Raw genomic sequence first — 22,136 nt, 5'->3', positions numbered from 1 at the left:
CAAATAACATACAAGGGAACTCCCATGAGGTTATCAGCTGATTTTTCAGCAGGAATGCTACAGGCCAGAAGGGAGTGGCACGATGTATTTCAAGTGATGCAAGGGGGAAACTTACAACCAAGAATACTCTATCCAGCAAAGATCTCCTTCAGATTTGATGGAGAAATCAAAAGCTTCACAGATAAACAAAAGCTAAAAGATTTCAGCACCACCAGACCAGCTTTACAACAAATGTTAAAGGACATTCTCTAGTAATCAAAACATAAGAAAACAGAACAAAAAGAAGAAAGAGAAAAAAAAAAAAGAGAGAGAGACATACAAAAGATTGCTTTGGCTGTTCGGGGTCTTTTGTGGTTCCTTATAAATTTTGGAATTGTTTGTTCTAGTTCTGTGAGGAGTGTCACAAGTATTTTGATGGGGGTTGCGTTGGATCTGTGGATTGCTTTGGGTAGTGTGGACATTTTGATAGTTTTGATTCTTCCAATCCAAGAGCACAAGAAATCTTTCCATTTCTTTGTGTCACTTCAGTTTTCAGAGTACAGGTAACCTCCTTGGTTAAGTTTATTTCTAGGTATTTTGTTGTTTTTGATGTAATGGAAATGTCTCTGCCAGTTATAAAATTCTGGCTTTTCAAGTGAAAAAAAAAAAAATGAATGAAGGGCTGCAAATGGCAAAATATCCTTCTTTTTATGGGTGAGTTGTATTCCATTATACACACACACACACACATACTGCATCTTTATCTCCATTATCTATTCAACTATTGGTGTGCACTTAGGATGCTTCCATATCTTGGCAATTATAAATAATGTTGCTGTTAATAGCAGGGTGTATTATCTTTTTGAGCCAATTCTTATTTTGTGGTTGGCTTTATTCCTTTGATAACTATGTAAGTTTAAAAAACTAAAGCTTAAACGTTCTTAGAAATGATGAACAGTACATATATGTAAATTAAAAATATAATGCAGTTTAAAAAATGATCTATCAAGCCATGAAAGACATAGAAGAAACTTAAAAAGACATTGTATTAAATGAAAGAAGCCAGTCTGAAAAGGCTACAAACTGTACGATTCCAACCAAATGACATTCTGGAAAAGGCACAGCTACAGAAACAATAGAAAGATCATGGTTTCCAGGGGTTTGGGGAGAGGGAGGAAGGGAGGAATGAATAGATGGAGCACAAGGGATTTTCAGGGCAATGAAATTATTCTGTATGATACTACAGTGGTGGCTACACGTCATTATGCATTTGTCAAAACTTAAAGAATGTACAAAATCAAGAGTAAACCCTAATGTAAACTATGGACTTTGGTTGATAGTAATGTGCCCATGTTGGTACATTGATTGTACCAAATATGCCACACTGGTGAGGGATGTTGAGGGTAGGGGAGTATATATACGTGGGTGGGGAGGGCTATGTGGGAACTCTGTATTTTCTGTTCAATTCTGTTGTGAAACTGAAACTGCTCTAAAAGAATGAAGTCTATTAAAAAAATTTTAAAAAAGAAAAGAAAATGGGAAGTAAGTATAAAGCACTTCTGCTGTATACCCAAGTACCATGGTTGTCATGAGGAAAAGCAGTTGTGTGACTGAGCTGCAAGCTACGTTAACTACTCTTCCCATGGCACACTACTTTAACTTGAAAGAATGACTAACAAACTATGATTATTCAGACTTACGTATTTAGCAGACACTTTGTCAAAAGCAATGTGAGACTGTCACTTCTTGAAAAACACCTGACAAAACTTGTTGCTAATGATACAATCTGAGTTTTCAGATCAAAATTAGAATTTTGTAAAATATTTTGTATTTGTGTATTAGAAAGTCTGACTCCATTTTTTTTTTTTTTTTTTTTTTGAGAGGCCCAAATCCTCTCTCTTTCCCTCTTGCCCCACATTTGACAAGCTGGTAAGGAAGCCCTGGTACTCTCTCCCCAGGTGACAGCAGAGAAGTCCAAACCACACATGCCCTGGATATGCATGGGAATACTCACTGTGCCCCTGCCCCCTAACTACAATAAAAACCAAAGTCACTATCCCTTGTTTCACACAAGCCATTTCGGATTGGCTTGGGTGCATGCCCTACTCTCTCCAGAAAGCCTCAATACATGAGTAATGATTTTTTTTTTCATGCTTTCTTGGTGCATGTGTGCCATCATCAGTCTTGACAACCAAGCAAATTTTGGGTGAGGGATTGATCCCACCCTCCGTGGGCAACTACAGGAGAACAGGCACTGTAAGCATGATGGCCTAAGCAATGACCACAACCACCTGGGGGTGCTTATTCTCTTGTTTTGAGATCGCTAACCAGCTCTTCTGCCTGTTGGCATGCATGCTTTTGGAGCTGCTGCCAACTAGCCGGTGTGCCCTTTGAGCTGTGTTGTGGACTGCTGGCAAGCTTGCACTCTGAGCTGGGCTCTTTTGTACTGCATGGGCTGAGTCCTACTGAGGCTCTGTTATAGATTTAACTGACCTAAATCAGAAACTTTGATAATGGCAGTTGGAACAGGAGTCCCTAACAGGGATTGGTGCCCTCCAAAAGTCACCCTGGATGGTATGCCATGGCCCAGATCTGTGTTTTTCAGATTGAACCGTGTGTCTTGCTTTTAATATAAGATTACCCTGACCCATTCTAGGCTCAGAGAATGACTCCTGCCCTGTGACTGTTGTTTGTGTGCACCACACAGATGTTGACCCCTGTTCTAGAGAACACTCATAGACAAACATACAACCATTCCTTTGGTGGCTGCTCATATGAGAAAAGAAAAACTAGTATGTTATCACGCTGAAGTACAAGCTCCACAGGGCACCTGGCTCACGGGGACTCTGTGAGGCTGAAAGTGACTCTCTGTCATTGGTGTTTTACTTTTGTTACAAAAAAGATCCTGATCCTCAGCTCTGAGAGGGGAAATCCATGATGCTCCAAAGCACAGATACTAATAAAAGTATACCAAAATATACCAGTTCCGCAGAGGGGCCGGAGGAAACTATAAATTTACCAGAAAATTTAAAAAGTGATCACCTGACTCTAGGCGCCACGACCTATCAGCATGCTCAGTGGCCATATCCACCTCATGGAGCAGAGGCCCCTGAGGCAACAAAACAGGTAATATTTGTAGGTGTTGTTATGAGGGTGTGTGTGAAATTCCTGACCCTAATGACACTGACTGGAATTCCATGGATGGAGAAACTTAAAGGTAGGACACGGTAAGACCTCCCCCAAAGTCCTTATAACTACTCAAAAAAAACTTCTATTCGGGTTGAGGAAAGAGAAACTAAAACAGAGATCTACGATTTACTCTATTAGAAATTCAAAACTGACTAAAAGAATTTACTCAACGGGAAGATGAAAAGGGAACGAACTGGCTTTTGTATCTCTATAACACTAGTTCAGAATTAACATTAACATTTGTTGAGATATGTTAATTGGCAAGCACACCTTATGATCCCCAAATTAATAATTTATTGAGAAACGCATTTGATCTACTGAAATGGGACCATAATAAATGGGTTCGTAATATGCACCCTCTATAAAATTCTAGAGCTCATCTCCCTGTCTTTTCTCTAATCCACTGGGTGTTCATAGAATGAAAATTAGCCCATCCCACTGCCACCATTGTAAATGCTCATGCTTTCACTAGTTGGAAAAACTTAAAGGAAGAACAATAGCTATTGAGGAAAACTGGCATGGTGCAAAGGATTTACTATTTTTTTCTGGAACATCCCAATCAACCAGAAGTACTTACTAGCCTCAAGAAGAGACTTTTGATGCTGATCCAAGACAATTCTTTTAAAGAAAGACACTCCCAAAGAATCAAGTAGACTTGTTTCCCCTTATTAGCCAGGCTGTCACTATTAAGAAAGCATTAGATGGCCTACATCTACTTACCATGAAGAACAAGAGGAAACTCAAATAAATATTTACCTATCAAGGAGATAATCAAGGAAATAAGAATTATTAAAGGAGGCAATGGTTCTAATAAAGGACCTCCAGGCAATCAGCCCCGCCAAAACCAATAACCTCATCAAAAGGTCTAATATTGGAGATTCTAAAATCTGGGTTTCCCAAATCATTTAATCTTGGGTACAACCCCTGAAGAGTTACAAGCTTTATTACTGCAAACTGTGCAGAAGCTACAAGGCCCGCAGTGCCAGGCCACAGCACATATATAGCAAGTTGCCTCCAGACCTCCATGACTCTCATGCCCCTAATACCCCAAGGGCCAACTACTGAATATCCTGATTTTAAGCAGTGGCAACCACCACAAACCTGCTAGGGACTCAGCATCTCTCAGAGGTATAAGGTACAACACCTGGAGACAATTTGCCCCTATACCTCCCTAGTTGTTCGTTGGTCTCCCTACAACCAGCAAATCTTCATGGCCTTAGTCAATACTGGACTCAAGTTAGTTATACTTGGGGTCCCACAAAATTTAAACAAGGTACCATCTATGCTCTTAGAGGACTTATGGGACATTAAAACATACAGCTAACAGCAATGCCTCACCGTAACCATCAGCATTATTTTCTTACCTAAATTCCCCAAGGTCATAGCACTCATTTCCCCTAAAATAACCCCAGTGGGCATGCCCTGATTCAGTTAAGTGATGAGTCTGAATAAAAGAAAGTCTTTGACACTTACAGTTGGTTTCACAAAATAGTATCCCACAGGCCTTCTCCACACCTCCCTTCCACTTGCGTAAGATAGTTAATGAATAGCTCAATGTATTTTGAAACAAGATCTACAGAAATTAAAAGTCATTATGCAAGACTTACTGAAAGAGGGGGTCATTGTTTCTACTGTCTCCCTCTTTGATAACCCAATTTGGACAGTGCTCAAACCTGATGAAAACAAATGATACCTAACAGTGGTTTACCCTAACCTTAATGCCATGATACTCTAAATTAAGGTCCCCATATCTGATATCATTGGTATTACTGACTCCACCCTATCAGCAACTGGAAAGTATTATGCTGTTATAGATTTAGCTAATATGTTCTCGGCACTGCCCATTTTGACAGTCTTTCAACTGAAATATGGCATCCCCTTTGAAGGAACACAATATACTTTCACTTGTCTCCCCGCAGGGTATTTCAACAGCCCTGCCATCACAATCATTCTTTGCAGGCATTCTATTTTCTCCAGGAACACAAGTATGACATCACATTGACTACATCCTCCTTTGAGGAGATTCAAAGGATACAGTCACACAGGATGTATAAACATTTGTCATAGACTTCTCCAATTAGGGCTGAGTCATTTTTCCCCATAAGATTCAAGGCTCTACCACATTAATAACATTTCTGAGCATTTTGGTTCAAGGAACCAACTCCTTACCTTATCCACACCCACTGATTTAAGGCAGGCCCAACACTTTCTGGAACTACTCAAATTTGGAGGCAACATATTCCTCACTTATAAATTTTACTAAATCCCACTTATGTTGTTACTCAAAAATCAGCCCACTTTGAATGGGGCTCCCTACAACAACAGACTCTAAAATCTGTCCAAATTGTAATGCAACAGCCAATCCCATTAGTGCCTTTGGAGATTCCTTCACTGTAAAGACATTAGCAACCTCCCCCTGAAGTTTTTGTACCACCTATGACAGCCATAAATTGCTCATGGGCTTCCAGTGCAAGAAACTCTGCAGCGTCATACTATACACCTTTAAAGCAGCAATCGCTGGCCACATATTGGGTTCCTCTGGGGATGGATAGAAATTCTCACAGGCCCTGAGCTCAGCCTTGACTCAGCTTTACCAGACCAGTCTTTTACCTAGCTGCCCATTATGCCTTGGGTCACAAACACAGCACCTTACAGGCTTATTTAGCATACAGAGGCCTCCTTATTGAAATGGAAATAGTGCTTACAGGTTAGGGCCAAACCTGGGCCCTCTGGAATATTTTACCTACAAGAGGAGACAGCCTCCCTGTCCTCAATCCCTTGCTAGATGTAAAAACACCAGAGGTGATCATCGCTCTCCCAGACCCACTTGCCACCTGGAGAGCCTGTTGGAATCAACTGAGTGACCAGAAAAGGGAGTATATATACTTTATGGGTGGCAGAGACACTCCCACACCATACAGTCTGCTGGAGAGCTACTCTATCCCCTAACCAGGACATCCCTAATCAAGGGTAGGGCCCAAGGTCAGCACAACTGATCAAACCTCCAATGATCACCTTAGCACTAGAGGATGCCCTGGCCAACAATATGTCCCATTTGCCATTTGTACAGCAGTTTGGGCCACTGCCAATGGTATGGTCGTCTGGTACAAATGATGACAGCAACAACTCCTTATCCAAGGTTATCCCCTTTGTAGTAAAAAAAAAAAAACTCAGGAAATTTCTTGCCTCACAGATATCCAAAATATAAATCAACATCATGCATGCCTCTGTACATAGTAAAGCCACAATACAAGCCCTCACCAAAACACTCCTCATCACCTTCAAAGTTCCAGACATTACTGACAATTACCAAGGCACTCATTTCATTTTTCAAAATAATTAACACTGGGTTTATAATCATGTTTTACATATACAACTAATTCATTTATTCTTCAGTTATTCATTAAGAACCTTCTATGAGCCAGATATTAGATTCTGGAAATAATGAGTAAGGTAGACATGGCCTTTGCTTATCAGGAGCTCATAATTCCAAAGGGAAATAGTCAGCTAAACAGTAAATGAACATACTAATAAAAGCAAGCATGGAGTGCTAAGGGAGCTCAAAGGGGAAGTACCTACACTGAGAACTGAAGCATGAATAAAAGTTAGTCATGTTTAGGAGGGAAAAGAGAAAACTGTTCCAGACATACAAGAGAACACTGCTTATTCCAAGAACTGAAAGATGTTCACTATGGTGAGAATAGAATGCTGGAATGATGTAAATCAGGAAAATGGAAACCTCTCTAGGTATTTCAAATAGAGTAAATTTAACAGAGGGAATTTTTTTTACAACTGTGATGGAAGCATCGAGAAAATTAGAAAGAAAAAAAAAAAAGGATGAAGAAGCAGCTTAGTGATCATGACAGTGGCTGAAGCCATCTGGCAGGGGCCAAGGCACAGTGGTGACTGCCTGGCAGGAGTAGGGCTACAGAGGACACTACAGCCTGGTGGGAGCTGGGGCCAAAAGGAGATGGAGGGAATGCAGCTACTCCTGGAGATACCATCTGAGGTGGAGAGGTTGGAGGGGTAGAAATACCCTCCCCTACCCTTCATCCTCTGCCAGTGCTAAACCTAGGTGGAATCCACTTGAAAAGAAAAGAGCGTCCTGGAATGCATTCTTTCATCCCCAATGTAATACAGAGGAGGGGAAGGAAGAGATCAGAGGGTAAAGGGCAAAAGACTAACACAGTAAAGGTAAAACTGAAAAAGGAGGCTAAGGTCAGATCACCCATACTCTTGTAAGCACTTTATCCTAAACACAGTAGGGAGCTATTGAAGGGTTTTAAGCAAGAAGTATATAATTGAATTTACCTTAAAAGATTACTAAGTATTTTAATAATTTTTTACTTTAGTACCTGAGAATTAAAAATAGAAGTTTCATAGTAGCAGATGTGATCATAAAACATCTGAAATTATGATCTCCCCATTTTAAAAGCTACACTGGTAAGTTACAGTGTATCTAGAGACTAGAAACAAGACTAATGAGGCATCTGGGAACCCTGTCATCAAAGAACCAGTCTGAGGGTATCAGTCACATTTCTCCTGGAGAGGAGAGCTCTGAGAGTAGCTATGACAGCTGTCATATTATACAAAGAGCAGCCATGTAGAAGGAGGCATAGGTTTTTCCCCTCAATATTCCAGAGGGAAGAGTGAGAAGTCAGGGAGAATGATGGGAAAGCAGATTTTCTTTAAGTTTTGATGGAAGAACTTCCCAACAGTTAGAACTTCTAACAATAGAAATGGACTCCCTCCAAAATGCTAAGTTGTTCCACAAGAGGGTAAGCTCCCAGTGAGGAAAGGTGATGAAATAAATCTTGTTTATTAGTTGGGGTCAGGTTAGAGGGCAGTTATAACACTGCAAAATTCAGCAGCCTAATAAGACAAAAGTTTGATTTCCCACTCACACTACACATCCAATGTGGAGTAAAAGGAATTTTGCTCACTGTGATTCCTCAGTGAGCTGGTGATGGGCACATGACCATTCATGATCACCACAAAAGTGAAAAAGGAAAGGTCCCCTTAGAGCCTCTGTTAATTGGTGACATGAGCCTTCCTCCTCATATTTCACCAGCCAGAGCATGTCACAACATTCTAGCTACTTTAAAGGATTATGCTCATGAAACAGAAAGACAGAAATATTTAGAGAATAGCATTAATGACAATCATAAACTTCAGTATCTTGATTATACTTGTCCTGACTACTTTGCAGGATGGTTAAGAGGATAAAATCACGTGCATGAAAGTTGTTCATAAGGATAAAGTGCTGTAGAAATGAATGGTGTGCTGATGTTCTGCACCTTGTTCACTGCCCCCTCCCCAGTGTCTGGTGCATAACAGAGGCTCTGTAACTGTTCGCTGAAAGACTATATGGATTAACAAATATTTTGTGTTGATTTAACTTCATTACTGGGGAAAGGAAAGTTGAGTCTAGATGTACTTAACAAAAGGGGACTAGTCCACTATCATTTGAAAAACAGACTCCTTTGTTTAGACAAAAGATGACTTAAACAATCTCAAAAATCCTTTTTAACAACAACAACAAATGCTAACTGCACAGTCTCCCTCTGGAGACATAAAATATAATAGTTACCCTGAAATAAGAGCCTGGGTTTCACGACTTGTGAAAGAGATTTTACTCTTTCTAATAAATCCCTCCTCCTCCTACTCTTTACTTTGCAGCTTGGCTTTATTACCTTGACAGCATGAACTTTATTTACTGTGTTCCCATCATGCATAGTAGCAACACAAAGCAGACATAGTTTTGCTTTCACCAGTAACTGCAGGGTCAAAAGAGTGCTGGCCACACAACCAACATCTAGTATATGCTGAATGAGTGCTGTGAAATAGAGGCCCCAACCTCCAAACACCAAGGCAAGGTGTCCCAGGCAAAAAAGCTTCACTCTCAAGCCCAGACATTTCACTCACCAAGAGGAAGAGGAACCTCACTGGTAAACATAACCCCTTTGGGGAAGGAACCTTGGCCCACACAATCATAGTTTTCTGCTGAGGTGGCATTTTTCCCAACACATTATGCTAAAGCCAGTTGGAGAAGATGCTGAGGACTGTTATTTCCTAATTTGACTCTGCCATTTCCAGTAATGGAAAGCTGTACTCCAGCCATCCATCTTAATAAATGACAGATACATTTCATTAAAACTTCCTTAAATAATTTCTTGTGGTTTTAGGAGGGAAAAACAAGAAAGAATGCTGTTTTGTGTCCCTATGCATGTCAACATTTTGAGAGCTATTAAATGAAGTAAGTGCACATCTTCAGTTGAGAATTAAGTGGTCAACTGATGCCAACCCAAGTGTATTTCTCCAATGCATTTGCCCATTGGACAAAGGCATGAAAGGCTGTTAGACTGCGTTGGCAAAAGAGTAATAATAATAATTACACATGATTTGAAACTTCATATTGCACTGTCCGTCCCTAAAACACATTGTAGAATGGAGACAGGTAATTCTGTAAATGGACTCTTCTGAACTTTGCAGTTCTCTGTGGGTAAATAGGTATATAAAAATCCAGTATAGTGAAAATAGCATTACACTGGATTCAGGAGATTTTAATTCTAGTCTTGTTTCTACTGCTTAGGAGCTCTGTGACCTTGGCCAAGTAAACAAATTAATCTGTGTCTCTATCTTCTCCTTTGTACAGTAAAGATATAATACTTGTCAAAATAAGCTCACAGGATTATTATGAGGATTAAATGAGACAATAAAGAGAAATAACTCACTAAACTATGAAGAAACTTTTACCAAAAAACACCTTCATGAGAGCAGGGATTTCCTTCCCTTCTTTCTCCATTTCTCCCTCCCTTCATTCTCTCCCTCCTTCCTTTCCTTCTTCCTCTCTCTCTCTTCTCTCCTCCACTGTTCTCTTTTCTCTCTCTCATCTTCCTTTTCTACTCCCATATCCCCAGTGCCTAGAACAATACCTAGCACACAGGAGGTATTCAATAAATGTTTTTGGATTAACAAGTATAATGGTTAATTTTATAATGACTCTATCACAGGGTACCCAGATATTTGGTCAAACATTATTCTGGGTGTGTCTGCAAGGGCGGATGAGATTAACTTTTGAAATGATAGACTGAGTAAAACACATTGCCCTCCCTAATGTGGGTGGACCTCATCTAATCAGTTGAAGGTCTGAATAGAACAAAAAGGTTGAATAGGAGGGAACTTCATCTTTCTGCTGGCTTGAGTTGGGACATCAGTTTTCTCCTGCCCTTGGACCAGAACTTATACCATCAGCAATCCTGGTATCTCTAGCCTTCAACCCAGCCTGGAATTTACACCTTTCCTTTCCTGGGACTCCAGCTTGCTGACTGCAGATCTTGGGGCTTTTCAGTCTCCATAATTGTGTTATCCAATTTCTTATTTATATATATATATATATACATATATATAAATTCTTATATATATATGCAGGTGGGTAGGGACAGAGACAGACATCTGTATATCTCTATCTCCATCCCCTTCAGACTCTGTTTCTCTGGAGAACTCTAACTAAAATACAATGAATAAAACAGACAGCGTTGGTATTAATAATTAACCATTTGAGTTGACTTGACCTTCTAAGTAGACACAAAGAACTTAGGGTGACTGAGTGTAATTAAGAGAAATGTGACAAGAAAGTTCAGTTGTAACACAAGACATGTCATTTTATACTCCAAATCCCAGATAGGACCCTTCAAGGTTGTGTAGTTTATGTCAGTACTGTTGTGCTACTCTCCTCTGAACTCTCATTATATGCTCTCAATGTATATGCATTATCTCATTTAATCCTCACAAGCCTATTATCCTTCCTTTATTCTACATATGAAAAATACTGAGTCTCAGAAGGTAACTTGTCCAATGTCAGAGCTGGCGATGGAGTGGTGGAGCCAGAGCTGAACTCCTAACCACCATGCCACTATCTCTCAGCTTCCAAGTTTGACGGCAGAATTACAGCTGTTATCACTTAGCATGCATTGTGTTATGAATATTAATAAAATCCAAATCAAACTGACTTAAACATGAAGGAAATCTATCAATTCATACAAAGAAGCACAATGTAGAGCTGTCTTCCATGCAGTTTAATTCAGAATTGTGTTTCATTTCTCAGGTTTCAACCTTATTCATGTACATGCTTTATCTCTGACCAAAGCAAAGTGATTACAGTGATTCCAACACAATATTTATGTTCTCCATCATCCACAGAGACTTGAAACTTCTCTTCTCCAAAATGGAGCAGACTAATAATCTTCACTCTGATTTGAACCAACCTGAAAGAATCAGAGTGGCCAAGGTATGTCCATGCAGTAATTATAATTAGCTTAGGCCTGGGTTATCACTTGGCCTTAGACCAACACCCAGGCAAGGAAGATGAGATTACATTGACTGGCTGAAGGTGAAGCAATCCCCATCTCAGGCACAGAAAAGAAACTGTGTTATTAAAAAGATGGGGGAGGCAGCAGCAGATGTTGGGTGAGCAACCAACATATATACAGTACAAAATCCAAACCACTATCCTTCCCACTAATTTGTCAGAACACTTTTTTGAGTAGTGACAACCAACCATCCTTTCTCATTCCTCTGAGCCAGCTGTGGCCTTGCTACTCTACATCCATCCTCCCTTCTAATCACTCAACAGTCCATAAACAAGCAGCAGGCACCTAACTCTGTACAAGCACCAGTGGATTGACATTCAAAGACAAATATGATTCTTGTCCTCAGAGGACTTGCAGGCTGGTTAAACTGGAAATTGACCACAAGGAGTGCAGAGGGGAAGAGAAGGAAATAGCTGAGAGGAGGATGGATGTGCATGTGTGCAATGGACAGCTGGAGTCTCATAAACCTGAACTTTTTCTTCTAGAGGGGAATCAACCCGAAGCATTGAACCTTCTTTCAGAGCTCACTTTATTTTTTTCACTGCTTTCTTTTGAACTAGTTCCCTCTTCTTTTCTCAGACTTTGAGTCCCACAGCAATGCAGTGCTCAGGAGGTCTCCTGATTCACACTGAGTCTAATCCCACCCCTTTCTCCCCTTAGTACATTTTCCATTTATGTGTGCTTGACTTGTTTTTCAATCTCCTTTAATTGTAGACACTGGGGAGAGGTTGTGTTTAAATATTCTTTTTTGCAGCCAGCCCAGACCATAGCTGTTATTCAATACATGTCTATTAACAATAGTAACTATGTTGATAAATGATTTCAATCCCTGGAGCCATTAATCAAATGCTTTTTGACCAATTCTAACTTTGTTTTATTCTAAAACATTTACAGTTCTTGATCATTGGCAAGTTGCTTGGTTGCTTATTTTACACTGGCACAATGATATTAAGGAGCTGAGCCTCTTTCTTCTTTTAATCATTCTACAGATTCTTCAGTTCTAGGAGCTTGGCACATTCACCGAACCTCATGAGGTTAGGAGAAGTAGGCTTTACTACCCACATTTTTATGGATGTAAATAAAAACAATGTACAGAATTAGGCTGCATCTTACCCAAGCAGAACCAAGACTATAATTTCAGTTACCAGAAATGCCTTACCTACCCTTAGTGTCTTCTTCCTCAGGAACAGGGCTGAGTTGTAGCTAAATACACTGCAGACAGTTAGAAGGAATCAGGTATTTACTGAGCACTTGCTGTGTGTCACATACTTCATTACATGTTTTCACGTGAACCATATCATTTATTCCTCACAATGGTCTTAGAAGGACACTTATATTTTCTTAGACTAAGAGAGTAAGATTCAGAATTATTTAACTTACTTGCACACAGCTAATACCTGATAGAGCTATAATGCAAATCCTAATCTCACTCCAACCTCCGTCTTTTGCTCTGTACTTTGATATCTCCCAATGTCAACAAACCACTGAATTTGAAAATGTTTAGAAAATGGCATCTGAGGGCTGATGGAGATGAGCAGCCCTCATAGCCTGAGCACATCATCTTGCCATAATGTTCTCTGTTAATGGTTTGATGATGGTCATGAGTATAGCTGGGGAAGTTGACTGGGTTCTAATTCCATCTCTACTGTGAACAGGTTGAGTAGTCTTGAACAATTCCACTTCTCCAAATATGTCCATAAATATTTCTAAATAGCTAGCTGGATGGTCATATTAGTGAATGCTCAAATGAGAGGGCTGTTGGTGACTTTGGCTCTCTCTGCTCCTTGACAATCCTAAAAGACCCTTGGAAGTTTGATCATAACTTGATGGGCAACTAGGAAATTGAGAGTTGTACCTGCAACTACACTGGTAGGAAGACTGGAGCTCAGGGTTAGGGCTTAGGGACTCATGTCCATTCTGGACTCTACAAAGGGACCTGGGATACCAAAACCTCCAAGAACTGATCTGACTCTCATGCCCCCAAGGTGCTGATCCAGGCCAAATAAATCAGCCTTAGGACCATGTACCATTCAGGGAAGAACACTGACAATCATTTTCTATTTAAGTCATTTACTGAGACTATAAGAATGTTTTACTCTCCCTCCTACACTGTTGGTGGAAATGTAAATTGGTGCAGCCACTATGGAGGGCAGTATGGAGGTTCCTTAAAAAACTGAAAATAAAGTTACCATATGATCCAACAATCCCACTCCTGGGCATATTTCCGGAGAAAAATATAATTCAAAAAGACACATGCACCCCAATGATCATAGCAGTACTATTTACACCAAGACATGGAATCAACCCAAATGTCCATCGACAGATGACTGGATAAAGAAGATGTGGTGTGTATATGTGTGTGTATATATATATACACACACAATGGAACACTATTCAACCATAAAAAAGAATAAAATAATACCATTTGCAGCAAGATGGATGGACCTGGAGATCGTCATTCTGAGTGAAGTAAGCCAGAAAAAAAGTAAAATGCCATATGATGTCGCTTATATGTGGAATCTAAAAAAAAGGACACAAATGAACTTAACTTACAAAACAGAAACAGACGCACAGACACAGAGAACAAACTTATGGCTACCAGGGGGTAAACGGAGTGGGAAGGGATAAACTGGGAATTCTAAAACTGCACCTCTTGGGGAGTGATGGAAATGTTAGGTATCTTGATTGTGGTGGTGGTTTCATGAGTGTACCTATCTATCAAAATTCATCAAATTGTGTATCTGAAATATGTGTAGTTTACTATGCAGGAACCACACCACAATAAAGGTGTTTAAAAAAAAAAAGAAGTTCAGACTTCATCAGCTGTTGCCAGTCCAAACACAATGGTATAAAAGCATAAAATTTAGAGCATCTGCATGCAATAGAGGAGAGACAGACAAAAAGTTCACACTGCTGCTCTGTGCTGGCTTTCCTTGGCTGGTCCCTAACAACACCCCGAAATATCAAGCTTCATATGAATAACAGGCTACAAATGAAAGCATAGGACAGAGTGAGTAAAACAGAAATCCCTTAGGCAAGGAAAGGATGAAAAGGGGAAAACAAAAGCAAATACAAGATTTTGATACATGCCACAAATTCACCTTCCCATGAAGAGGCCAAGGGGATTCTTGAGCATCAGAATGTATAAGCAAAAAGCATTAGATTTGGAAACATGAGACAAAGCTCAAGGATGGCTCTATAGTGACCCCTGGATAACTTCAGAGAGGTCATTCACCTTCCTTGCAACTTCCTTTCCCATCTGTAAAATACAGATAACAGATCTATCCCATCTACTTCACTGAGTTACTCTAAAAGAGTTCAATGAGATAAACCAAAACAAGAAGGGCAGGTTTCTGCATCCCACGTGGGTTTCAGAATGCTCTACATGTCATTTTAATTATTCTTTCTCCACAGACCATCATAATTTGTATGTGAATATGCTTACTTTCCTACTTGCACTTTGTTTGGAGGGGGAGTAAATCAATTAACATTTATTGAGAACCTATCAAATGCAAAGTTTGTAGAGAATACAAAAGAGTGTGAAAACACTCTCAACCACTTTAGGAAATGGAAATATCCATCCATCGACTGTAAAGCCAGTTTGAAACTTCGGTAGGTAGAATAATGGTCCCCAAAGATATTTATGTCTTAATCCCCAGAACCTGTGATATGTAAGGATATAGAGCAAAAGAGAATTAAAGTTGCAGATGGAATTAAGGTTGTTAATTAGCTGACTCTGAAATGGGAACTTCAGCCTGGATTTTACTACAGGTGGTCCCAATCAAATTACAAGCGCCCTTATTAAGTTGAAGAGGGAAGCATAAAAGGGAGAACCAGAGAGAAAGCAGCATGAGAAAGACTTAGCCCAATGTTGCTGGCTTTGAAGAGAAAAGAATGCATCCATGAGCCAAGGAATGTGGGCTGGAGTGAGAAGGTAGAAAAAAGACAAGAAAACAGATTCTCTTCTAGAGCCTCCAGAAGGAATGCAGCCTTCCTGAATTCTTGATTTTAGCTTAGGGAGACCCATCTTGGAATTCTGACCTCCAGGAATCAAGATAATAAATTGGTGTTTTAAGCCACTGTTTTTGATAGTTTGTTACAGCAGCCATAGGAAACTAACATAAGAATTAAGTTTGTTCGTTTTTTAATAATTTGGAAGGACAGTTCTTCTATCTTGCACTTATTTGCAAGTAAACCTCTTTTATTTTAATTTAAAAAAAATTTTTAATTGAAGTATATCAATTTACAATGTTGAGTTAGTTTCTGATGTTCAGCATAGTTATTCAGTTATACATATATCTATATATTTCTTTTCCTATTTTTTTTCATTATAGGTTATAAGATATTGAATATAGTTCCCTGTGCTATACATTAGGACCTTATAGTTTATCTATATTATATATATAGTAGTATCTGCAAATCTCACACTTCCATTTTATCCCTTCCCACCCCCTTTCCCCACTGATAACTGTAAGTTTGTTTTCTGTCTGTTTCTGTTTTGTAAATAAGTTCACCTGTGTCATTTTTTTTAGATTCTACATGTAAGTGATATCATATGACATTTTTATTTCTCTTTCTGGCTTACTTCACTTAGTATAATAGTCTCTAGTTCCATCCATGTTGCTGCAAATGGCATTATTTCATTTTTAACTGCTAAGTAGTATTCCATTGTATATAGACACCACAACTTCTTTATCCAATCATCTGTCAATGGACATTTAGGTTGTTTCCATGTCTTGGCTATTGTAAATAGTGCTGCTGTGAACATTGGGGTGCATGTATCTTTTTGAAATAGAGTTTCCTGCAGATATATGCCCAGGAGTGGGACTGCAGAATCATATGGTAAGTCTATTTTTAGTTTTTTAAGGACTGTTTTCCATAATGGCTGCACCAAACTACATTCCCACATCATACACAAAAAACCCCTCAAAATGGCTTAAGACTCAAACGTAAGACAAGACACCATAAACCTCCTAGAAGAGAACAAAGGCAAAACACTCTCTGATACAAGTCATGGCAGTGTTCTCCTAGGGCAATCTACCAAGTCAAGAGAAATAAAAGCAAAAATAAACAAATGGGACCTAATTAAACTTACAAGCTTTTGAACAGCAAATGAAACTATAAACAAAACGAGAAGACAACCTACTCAATGGGAGAAAATATTTGCCAATGATGTGACTGACAAGGGCTTAATTTCCAGAATATACAAACAGCTGACACAACTCAATAACAAAAAAATAAGCAACCTAATCCAAAAAATGGGCAGAAAAATCTAAACAAACATTTCTCCAATGAAGACGTACAAATGGCACATGAAAAAATGGTCACTACTGCTAATGCTTAGAGAAATGCAAATCAAAACTACAATGAGGTCTCACCTCACATGAGGCATAAGGGTGATCATTAAAAAATACAACCAATAAATCCCGGAAAGGGTGTGGAGAAAAGGGAACCCTCCTACACTGCTGTTGGGAATGTAGTTTGGTGCAGCCAAAAAACAGCATGGAAAACAGCATGAAGATTCCTTAAAAAATTAAAAATAGACTTACCATATGATCCAGCAATCCCATTCCTGAGCATATATCTGCAGGAAGCTCTAATTCAAAAAGATACATGCACCCCAATGTTCACAGAAGCACACTACAATAGTCAAGACATGGAAACAACCTAAATGTCCACTGACAGATGACAAGACAAAGAAGTTGTGGTATATGTATATACAATGGAATACTACTCAGCCATTAAAAAGAATAATGCCATTTGCAGCAACATGGATGGACCTGAAAATTGTCATACTAAGTGAAGTAAGCCAGAAAGAGAAAGAAAAATGCCATATGATATCACCTACATGTGAAATCTTAAAAAAAAAAAAAAAAGACAAACTTATTTACAAAGCAGAAACAGACTCACAGACATAGAAAACAAATCTTTGATTACCAGTGGGGAAAGGAGATGGGAAGGAATAAAACAGGAGTTTGGATTTGCAGATACTAACTACTATGTATAAAATAGATAAACAACAACTCTCTTCTGTATAGCACAGGGAACTATATTCACTATCTTGTAGTAACCTATAATGAAAAAGAATATAAAAAGGAATATATGTATGTACATGTATGACTGAAACATTATGCTGTACACTAATAATTAACACAACACTCTAAACTGACTATACTTCAAGAAAAAAAGAATATGAAAAGAAATATATATGTATAACTGAATAACTATGCTATATGCCAGAAATTAACACAACATTGTAAACCAACTACACTTCAGTTTTTTAAAAGATGCTCAATATTGCTAATAATCAGAGAAATGCAAATCAAAACTACAATGAGATTATCACCTCACACTGGTCAAAAGAGCCATCATTAGAAAGTCCACAAATGATAAACACTGGAGAGGGCGTGGAGAAAAGGGAACCCTCCTACTCTTTTCATTCCTAAATATTTTTATTTCCGCATCTTCCTTGATAGCCACCACGTAAGAATTAATTTTCTACCAATGAAATGGTAGCTAGAATATGAGATAAAATGTTCCAGTCATTCATTAGAGATTATCCCACAATTTAAAGGTACAAAACAAGCATTTATTATGCTCATGAGTTCTGTGGGTCAGGATTTCAGACAAAGCAAAGTGGGGATGGTTTGCCTCTGCTCATGGTATCTGGGTCCTCAGCTGGAAGATTAGAAGGCTGAGGGTGTCTTGACATCAGGAGGCTAGAATTACTCATATGTCTGGTAGTTGATGCTGTTATCTGGGACATTAGCTGGCATTATTGTTTGGAATAGCATCATATGATGTCTCTATTTAGCTGAGACTGCCTTACAATATGGTGACTTTTCCAGAATGTCATATTGTAGGAATCATACAGTAATGCAGCCCTCTCAGACTGGCTTCTTTCACTAAGAAAATGCATTTAAGTTCCCTCCATGTCTTTTCTTGGCCAGAGAGCTCATTTCTTTTCATCACCAAATAGTATTTTGTTGTATGAATATCCACTATTTGTTTATCCATTCACCTTTTGAAGGACATCTTGGTTGCTTCCAGTTTGGAGCAATTATGAATAAAGCTGCTATAAACATTCACTGGTAGGTTTTCATGTGAACATAGGAGTTCAACTCATTTTAGTAAATATCTAGGAGCATAATTACTGAATCATATGGTAAGACTATGTTTAGCTTTGAAATAAACTGCCAAACTGTTTCCCAAAGTTGCTGTAGCATTTTGCATTTTCACCAGCAATAAACAGGAGTTCCTGTTGTTCCTCTCAGCATTCAATGTTGTCAGTTTTTTGGATTTTACCCATTCTAATAGGTGTGTAGTGATATCTCATTGTTGTTTTAATTTTTAATACCCTGATAACATCTGACTTTGGGCATCTTTTCACATATTTTCCATATGTGTATCTTCTTTACTGAGATGTCTCTTCAAATCTTTTGCCCATTTTCTAATTGGGTTGTTTGTTTTCTTACTGTTGAGTTTGAAGAGTTCTTTGCATATTTTGGACTCAAGTCCTTTATCAGATATGTGTTTTGCAGACATTTTTTCCATCATTATCTCTACTTCTTATTCTCTTTACAGTGTCTTTCACAAAGCAGGAGTTTAAAGTTTTAGTAAACTCCAGTTTATCAATTATTTTCTTACATGGATTCTACTTTTGGTGTTGTATTAAAAACTTATCACCAAACCCAAGGCCACTAGATTTTCTCCTCTGTTACCTTCTGCAAGCTTTATATTTTACATTTAGGCCTATGATCCATTTTGAATGAACTTTTGTGTAAGGTGTAAGGTCAGTGTCTATATTCAATTTTTTTGTATGTGAATGTTTAGTTGTTCAAGCATCATTAGTTGAAAATACAATTCTTTCTCCACTGAACTGCCTTTACTCTTTGTCAAAGATCAGTTAACTGTATTTGTGTGAGTCTATTTCTGGGCTATTTTTTCGATTGATCTATTTGTCTATTTTTTCATGAATACCATACTGTCTTGATTACTGACAGCTACAGTCAGATAGTACCAGTTCTTCAACTTTGTTCTTCTTCTTTAGTATTGTGTTGTCTATCTTGAGTCTCTATGCCTTTTCCATATAAACTTCAGGATCAGTTTGTCGATATCCATAAAATAACGTGCTGAGATTTTGACTGGGATTGCATTGAACCTATAGATTAAATTTGGGAAAATTGCTATCTTAACAACATTGAGTCACTTTTGAAAAATACAATCTGCCACACTCCATGAGGGCAGGGATGTTTTGCCTATTTTGTACTGTTATATCCCCAAAACCGAGAAAAGCATTTAGCAGACAATAGGTGTTCAATAAGTATTTTTAGTGCATGAATAAGTCTTTCTAATAGAATGCCCAACCATGCATTCTACATGTTTTAAATCATCACCCTGCCCTAGGCTCTGGGCCAAACTTAGGAGTGGTGGTCCCTATATTCATTTGGACTTCTCTGGGCCCATTTGATGGAAGCTGGAGCCTCGGGCTATAACCCCTTTCTTTACGGAGCACAGCATGGGAGGTAGCTGTCATATGCACACTCAGCCCACCTCTTCTTAGCCATGGTTTCATCAAATAAAGTACAGGCCTCTTCCTCTCTCCAGTGGTCTACCTTCTGTTTTAAAGATTGCCCCAGCTCGAAAGATTGCCAGTAAAATCATCCATGGACATCTGCTCTATACCCATCATGACCCAGAGTTTTTTTACTGGGGATTCTGGTGATATCAGTCTCTGATGTCTATCCCACAGTGGGGTTAAATTTTGTTTGTTTTAAAAAATAAAACCAGAGATAGGGCCTTAAATTTCTCCTTCTGTGAGTCGAAAATGTCTTTGTATCCTCTTGGGAATTTCAGAGAGATTAATATTTTTCATATAATCTAACAAAGCTACATTTGTGTTATCTTCCTTCCAAACATTGCGTAAGCCACTCTGTTTCAACCCAGAGGTTTAAAGCATTCTAAACTACTCTTTCAAACTCAGTTTCATCACTAGCACATGGTGTTTTCCAAATCAGCTGTGATTTCTGAGAGTTCACACTCATCTCTATCTACCAGTTTTCCAACAGAGAAAGAACCATTTCCTCAAAACCAATCTGTCCCACTGCTAGGGCAGTAATCAATCTGTGGTACAGATGTGTTCTGTAATGGAATTCTTAGTAGGCCTAGATGAAATTCCCATGTGTAGGAGGTATGAATTTTATCCCACAAAATGGAACATAAGAAATTTCATGATACTTTTATATCCTAAAATAAAATTTAATCTTTTCTGAGCCCCCATCCCATTGGATTGGTAGGAAATTTAACTGTAGTCATTATTATGGCATAGTTTCCTCACCTAGGATTGGAAAAGTTCCCAGGGATCTGGCATAGTGTGTATCATTCAGTAATGGCTCTATGGTCCATGGTCCATCACTTAAATATGGTCATTGTCCAAGCCCAGAAAATTTCACAAAAGTGAACATTTCCTTTGTCCTAGGCTCATGGCCAAGGCTGAATGTCCAGAGTGCCACATCCAACCTATCTGGGTGCCCAAAGGAGTCACTCTCCTGACATCCTGCCACCTCCTCACAGTACCTTCCCCAGTCACGCACTGGTGCCTCCTATCCGATGACCCTAAGAACTTTTCTTTCCCTCCTGGTCTTAGGGTATGTTCTAAAATCCTCTTTCTCCTCTGACAGTTTCAACATCTTGAGCCTCTTGGATGCCAAGCACTTGCCTCCACCTTTTTCCCTTCTCTTAAAGCTCAGCTCATTCCCGTCTGAAGCACAAACTCTGGCAAAACAAGAGCCAGGAGAATCCATGTCATCTTTGGGGACTGGGAACTTCTGTTTCCTGCAGAAGCTCCTGGAATGAGGTAACAGAGACTTTGGTGGGGTACAGCTTTAATAACAAAGCCCCAATTGCCATTTCAGTAACGATGCTGCCACCATTAGTGTAATTATGGTGAAGAACCTCTTCGCTAAGAGTTCTTATTCCTGTACTTCCTGAAATAAATTTGAAGGCCCAAAGTAAAGGCCTAAAGTTAAAGGTCCTCCAGCTACCTGTAATCTGAAACATCACACCTTCCTGGTGTGACCATCAGCATGTTGTCTTCAGTTTACCTTTGATTAGAAGTGGTTTGGCTGGAACTCTCTCTCCTACTAGACTGTGTGTTTCTTAAGGACAGGGCCTGAGTTTTTGTAACAGATCCCAACCGAAAACAGACAGCATGTTGAAATTAGATAATGCAAAGAGGGATTATTTACCAAGGGACTAATTTACAAAGGTATGGGAAAGATACAGAGAACCTCAAAGGACAGTGTGGGAATCCAGAGCTAGCAGAAACCCACAGGTATGAGAGAGGGTCAGATAAACAGATTCCAGGAGGAAAGAGTGGGGTCAAGTCGGTAACTAGGCCAGGGTAACCATAGGAAAGGAGTCATGGAATGCCAATACCCTGGCTTCACTCTCCTTTCACTAACTGGGTTCTCTGTTGGCTAAAACCAATCAGAAACCAGAGAGAATGTATACCGTTAATGCAATCCATACATTACATATACATCTAATCTATACATCTTGGAGCAAAGAATGAGATGGCTTCTTTGGGCTCTATAT

The sequence above is a fragment of the Camelus dromedarius genome, chromosome 15 (genome assembly GCF_036321535.1).
Source record: "Camelus dromedarius isolate mCamDro1 chromosome 15, mCamDro1.pat, whole genome shotgun sequence".
NCBI classification, from domain to species: domain Eukaryota; kingdom Metazoa; phylum Chordata; class Mammalia; order Artiodactyla; family Camelidae; genus Camelus; species Camelus dromedarius.
Note: the sequence above shows the minus strand (reverse complement) of the source record.